Source organism: Argentina anserina, chromosome 1 (assembly GCF_933775445.1).
Source record: "Argentina anserina chromosome 1, drPotAnse1.1, whole genome shotgun sequence".
NCBI classification, from domain to species: domain Eukaryota; kingdom Viridiplantae; phylum Streptophyta; class Magnoliopsida; order Rosales; family Rosaceae; genus Argentina; species Argentina anserina.
Window position 1 is genome coordinate 6,472,486 of NC_065872.1, and position 5,367 is coordinate 6,477,852.

The window sequence follows — 5,367 nt, forward strand, 5'->3', positions numbered from 1 at the left end:
TTTTGGATCCGGAACCAAACTAACCTGGTTCCATGTATAATGTCTTTAAATCTAGTACTGATTTGTTCTTGCTCCATTTTTTATAAGTTTATTAGAAATGTCTCTAACTAACTAATAATGATGCAAATAAATACATAAACCGATGAACTAACAATTAGCAATGGAATTGAGCAACATATAGTAATGAAAAACCATTTGGTAGAAACACTCTTAATCAAACAACTTGTTCGAAGCCTAATAACATAATGTACATGATTTTATCGAAAGAAACTGACATAAACTCAATAAGTTTCAAAGAACTCAAAGTCTTCCCTGTAAACAATATACAATTTGAACTTGAGTACATGAATTGGGAAATGCAGAACCAATGAGAAAGAAGAATAATACCCAAAGAGCTCTATAAACAGTAATAACTATTAGCATACCAGTTCTTAAGATAAAGATAATGGCAGAACATTGATAAACATACAATTCCTTATTCATTCCTAAAAAGTAATCCTAACATTGTCTCCCTTACTAAAAACCCAAATCGAAGCAGAAAATTAATAATTCAATGCCTACAATGCATATATCAACAACTGTAAATATTGAGCAACTCACCAAGAAACAGAGGTAGCCATTCAAGAACCTTTTTCCCAAATCTTTTTCTCGTCCAAAGTTGAATTTCGATAACCGAACACATAAATACCTTGCTACATGCTTCAGCAATCACCAACAACGGACAATGAATGGAAAAACACAGCAGATGATGGATTCTGAGGAACCTACGCAGCAGCAACATCAGCAAAAGGGATTGATGAGAAAATTAAACAAAAGTATTAAAAAGATCTGTTAACTCTACCTTGATAACTCAGGTAAAAACCAATTGGTAAAAAAACTCCCACCAATCAATGATTGTCCTAGAGATTAATCGGGACTTTAACAGATCCTTAAACCTTCAAAACACTTCCAAAATTCAAACAAAACAATAATCCAATATCAAATCCGAAAACCAAAACGAAATCAAATGAAACCTGAACAAATCAAATGCAAGCGAAAATCAATACATAATCATGAAAACTAACCAACAATAATGGATGTGAAATCAAAAGATATAGAACTAATAAATCAAAGCTCAAACCCTCGGTTTAGGCACAAATTCAACCATGGGAAGCAAAACCTAAACCTAAATAAAAAGCAATTGAGGAAGAACAAATCGCCGATCTATAAATATACAAAAGCAGATGCAACAAAATCGAAAGATGCTAATGCAATATATATATATATATATATATATATATATATATGCAGTCCATATCCAGAGTGAAGCTTCACTGAAATTTCAGAGTGAAGTTCCAATTTTGTCACACTTTTCGGTCAAATTTTTTGACCATAAACGATTCAATATTTATGTATGTTATTCAATATCATCTCTACAAAGTTTCATCTCTACAAAGTTTCATCCAATTTGACAATGGTTTGAGCTTTTAAAATTGAGATTTACACGAACGGTTCATGTTTAACAGTTTTAATTTATTCATTGATTTAATATAATTTTAATACCTTAACGATGTCCGAATTAGGTGAAATTTTGTAGAGATGATCTTGAATAACATACCTAAATACTGAATCGCTTATAGTGAAAAAATTTGACCGAAAAGTGTGCCAAAATTGAAACTTCACTCTGGATAAACACTATATATATATATATCTGAAGAAGAAGAAACGAATAAGAGAAAGAGAGAGTAGACAATAGAGAATAAGAAGTCTTAATTTTGTGGTTGGAAGAATTCTAACAGCAGTGAGAGAAGAAGGATGTAAGAAGAAAATAAGGACAAAATCGGTATTGCACTATACTTTAAATAAGGATAATACAAAAAACAAAAAAAACAAGGGCAATATAGTAATTAAACTTGTTCACTGTTCCCAAGGGATCACAAAATAATAAGATTTAAATGGGTGGCTAATGTGGGTTTGTTACTAAAATCTTCCACCTAAATCAAACACATAATCCTTCACCATACAACAAATTGACAAAAGGAAATTGGCGGTACTCTTCACCCAGCAATGTCATGGTAGACGTACTTATCACATAAATTTCTTTTCACCAATGCGAAGGTAAAGGAAGCCTAAACCCTAACAGGAACAACCTCCAGACATTGTAACAGGGATGGATATACGGAAGAGTAGGAGATCTGGGTGGATTCGAACCACCATCCTCTCATGAGCCCATAGGCCCCGAGCGCTCTACCGAATTTGAGCTTTCAGATCTTGATACACCAAAATACAAATACAGAAACAAGGGACAAAACCATCTTGATATAGATTATAACCAACACAAAAACAGAAACAAGGGTCAACCACTAATAGCGCTTGAAGAACACACATTTTATATAAACTTAAATACATGATTTTAAAAAAACAACAATTCAAAATAGTTTATTCACATCACTTAAATTCTGTAAAGATTGCAAATGCACCGTTTCTTCATCCCCATATTCAAGATGAATTGCAGTCCGAATCCACGCCGTTGTCCCATTTTATTATCCCAGCCTGATGTAGATAAGTGAGCATCAGCACTGTTTAATAATTTAAAAGGATATTGGTTGTACAGAATTAATTGAAATTTATTCTAAATAATCATTTTCTCTGAAAATAGTGAACTGATGCCAGTTGTTCAACTTGTTACTGCTGTTGGCTTCATCCAGATCCCGGTGAAGCAGATAGAATAATAACCTTTACTATACTCCTTACTTAGACCAAACCTTTACACTAGTTTACAATATACCAACATAAAACTTGTACGAAATACCTACAAATTTAATTCAAACAAAAGACTAATTCCAATTGAATACAACTTGCCAATGGCAGAATTTATTCATCAACTTGGGGGAGAGGAACCGTGCGGTACCATCAATCACCAGCTCAAGGCAGGTGTAAATAAACTATATATCAAGAGCAGAAATATGGAATAATTTCACAATAACATGGACAATGGAACATGATTTAAACAGAATTACCTCATTTATAAGTGAGTGGATCAGTGAATTACTTACAGCAAACTGTAATCATAAGGACTTTTCAAGTTCACATGCATACAAAATATGTCAAATATAGTTAATTTTATGTCTTCAAATAGACCAGGAACTTGTGTCTGAAGGAACAATGATTAATATATTCACCCGCACATTGCATTTGAACAATCTTGTTGATTAGCAAAAACTAACGGAATTTGGCAAACCAGGTAGATAAGCAATACGCCTTGGTGAACTTGTATAACAAAGACCAAGACTTGATCAACTTGCATAACCAGGTAGATAAGTTGAATGTACCAAGTTGCCTTGGGAAAGAGAAAAATTACGCACTCGTATAAGAATATTAGGCAGATATATAGGAATATTGCAGGGTATATGCGAATATTGACGCATTATTATGATGAACCTGCTATGTACCAGAGTAAATAATCAGAGATAATAGAATTAGTTGCATAATACCTTAGAATTGGTGCCGAATATTGCCGCTGAAGATGACCAGAATCCGAGTGTGAGATTTGCAGGCAGGCAAATATAAAGGGGAATAAAGAAAGCAAGCAGGACACAGAGCACACACAGAGAGGAAGACCCTGGGCAAATAAATCAAAACTCCCATGCTGTCTTCCCCTCCGAACCAACAAACCTCTCTTTTTTTATTAATTTGTTTTGACCTGCCATGCAAGCGCACCTGCCATGGCAAAGGCCGGATGACAAAGATCGGTCCAAGACCCACTCATCACCTGAGCCAATCCCGGCCGATATCTTATACATCCATATCAACAATCAACAATCACACCTAAAGCTCCTTTCTATCTTCCAATTTCAATTCATGACTACAATTACACGCCGAATAACCAAACATCATAAACTCCAGCCTCCTTTAGCCACCAGATTTCAGATCGGAATCGTCGCATCGGAAAAAACAGCTCCACGGCTTCAGATCTGAGATGGGCTCCTTCGCAATAACTTCTGAACACATACAATGCTTTCAGAACACACAAAAATGTTGCAGATCTAAGAAGTTGCGGTAAACAATCAAATTAAACAAAGGAGATGCTAATCTGCACCTGAAAAACTATAGAAGCGTGAAAAACACCAGCTAAACGCGTTAAGATGAATACGAGAGACTCATAGGTCAAAACCACCACCAATAGGAAGATACTGAAACGTTATGATCGAACCTGGTGGTGAGTTTTGAAGAGAATCATCCATCGAGTGTAGATCTGGAGAAGAGAGGAGGGGCTTCAATGGTGGTTTAGGGACGAGTACGCGCTGAAGGGTATGGAACCAGGGCAATCTATCTTGCTTTTATATAAAGCGCCGGTGGTAATGGACGGCTGTGATTAGAGATATGTTTTTGTCTGCCCCTGCGATGTGAACACGTGTCCTTCGTTGCCAGGGGATTGGTATGGGAATAATCGACGTATTAATGCGCTGGATTACAGGTTAAAATATTGCGCGGTGCGTTCAACGCATTCTCTACCCGACCCATATGACCTGGCCCGACTCTTAAACCAAGGGCTGCTATTCTGCGGTAACACACACCACAGCTGCATTGAGGCCTTTATGTAACAAAAATTGTTGTATGCACTGCGTATATAATGCAATATTAGTTATTTTGTTTCAGGATGAAATAATTGTGTATTATTGAATAATATGGAAGTCTATATATAGGCATTACAAAAATCACAATCTCGTATGATTCGGAGTTCTAATGTATTACGGAGATGCTAATCTATCTCTTAACATGAAACATATTAGGCTAAGACACACACAAGGGTAGAATATTAATTCTCCCGGAACACTCCCCCTTGTGTCGCATGCCTAGGTTGCAAGGTGCACACATCGTTGCCTCGTTAAAAACCTTATCAAGCAAAATAAAAACATCTTGGGTAAAAATAAAAGTTTGATCGAAGGGAAAAAGTGCACAACACACCGTCTACGTTTGATAGCATCATGTGAGGTAAACTCCTCCTGAAGTCTATGAAACAACTCCCCCTGATTAGTGCCATAATCATGGAGTACAAAGAACAACGTATACAACATTCATTACATGCTTCTCAAACGTAGTCTAGGGCTAATGATTAATCATTAATCTAGCCACACATCCTTAGATCATACATGTTATACTTAGCCAAACTTAGATCTTAAGAAACAAGATTGCATAACAACTCAAAACAAGAGTTTGCAATGAAAATCATATTCTCGGATAGAATGACTTTCATTCACTTAAACGGCCACAACTTCTTCGTCAAAATAGGTATCAATGAACCGTAAAATGTTCTGGAAAGTAGACACCCGTGGCTTTCCAATCACATAAAGTTCACAACCTAGTCCAATCGGAGCAGTTCACAGT

General features: G+C 35.9%; 1 long non-coding RNA gene across 2 annotated transcripts; it reads right to left on the bottom strand.

The window, feature by feature from the left end:
- Positions 1-2,826: 2,826 nt before the first annotated feature.
- Positions 2,827-4,286, bottom strand: LOC126783353 (uncharacterized). Of its 2 annotated transcripts, none has more exons than XR_007670865.1 (2): positions 4,079-4,286; positions 2,827-3,977 (listed from the first exon to the last, which is right to left on the bottom strand). It is a non-coding gene; the product is annotated as an uncharacterized LOC126783353 (long non-coding RNA). The 2 variants fall into 2 exon arrangements; XR_007670862.1 differs by having other exon boundaries at positions 2,827-3,980.
- Between the last annotated feature and the right edge of the window lie 1,081 nt (positions 4,287-5,367).